Below are 1,325 nucleotides of genomic sequence, written 5' to 3' on the forward strand. Positions count from 1 at the left end.
GCGTATTTCAAATGTCAGCTCAATCAAACGACTGGGTCCAAAGTTATGCCCTCTCAAAGTGCAGTACATAACAGAGCACAGAATGAATGACTTAGCCCTCTTCTGGTAATCAATTACCACAAGAGGACTTGTTCGTTCATTCATTAAAGAGCTTTGTAGTGCCTTTTAGGACGGCATAACTTTTGATCCAGTCGCTCGATCGAGCTGAAAATTGAAATGAGTAATTTTTGTAGCCTGGGATCATTCTCATTTGAAGAAGAACGTAATGCGTTAACTCAATCGCGAAAAGCTAATTCCCAAACCAATGCTCACAGGTTCTTGCTCCTGTTTTCTCGTACTTGATGCGTTGCATCTTGGATAAGGGGAAGTTTCCCTCTTCATTAAAGTTAGCTCACGTTGTCCCAATTTTTAAAGGGGGAGATAAGTCGCTCCCCAGTAAAAATAGGCTGATTTCTGTCACTTCGAATATTGCCAAGTGGTTTGAGAAAATTATGAAGTTCAAGCTTCCAGAATTTCTTGATATCCATGTAGTCTTTCCTCCTAATCAACACGGATTCCGAGTTTATTTTAGCACAATTACCCAACTGATTGAGCATTTAGAGCAGGCCATCGAGTGGCTAGAGAGTCATGAGTCAGTCGATGTAGACCATCTTGACTTTGTCATGGCCTTTGACAAGGCAAATAATGACCTTTTAGTTAAAAGGCTCATGAGATTGGGATCCAGGGCATGGTTCTCAATTGGTTAAGAAGCTTCATTTGTGGTAGGAAGCAATTGGTTAAGGTCGAAGGATCCCTTAGTGACATAAATGATGTCAGGTAGGGTGTTCCTCAGGGCTCCATTTTGTGTCCTCTCCTTTTCATCGTCCTCATTGCTCCTCTTCAGAAGCTCGGTTGTTGTAATATCAGTCTCTCTTCCTATGCTGATGATAACTCTGGCCTTGAATGGAATGAAATACCGCTCAATGACCTTGGGTCGACACCATTAGACTCTCCGCTAGTAAATGGTGGCAGTAAAGGCATTCAGCAGGTTTCGTCCGTGAGAGATTTAGGTGTAGTCCTCCAAGATAATGGAAAGTTCGATGAGCAGATCCAGTTGAAGGTGGGTAAAGCTTTTCAAATGTGTGGTTGGATATATCGCAAGTTTAAGTCCAGAGACAGCATCACGATGCTAATTCTGTACAAGTCGATTGTTCAACCACATCTTGAATATGCTTCACCCATTTGAGCTCCAATGAGTTCAGCAGGTTTGCAAAAGGTCGAACAAGTTCAAAGATGTTTCACTAGGAACATCACAGGAATGAGAGAGCTCTAGTTTTGGGAGAAAC

This window comes from Tigriopus californicus, chromosome 11, assembly GCF_007210705.1.
Source record: "Tigriopus californicus strain San Diego chromosome 11, Tcal_SD_v2.1, whole genome shotgun sequence".
In the NCBI taxonomy this organism is placed as follows: Eukaryota; Metazoa; Arthropoda; class Copepoda; order Harpacticoida; family Harpacticidae; genus Tigriopus; species Tigriopus californicus.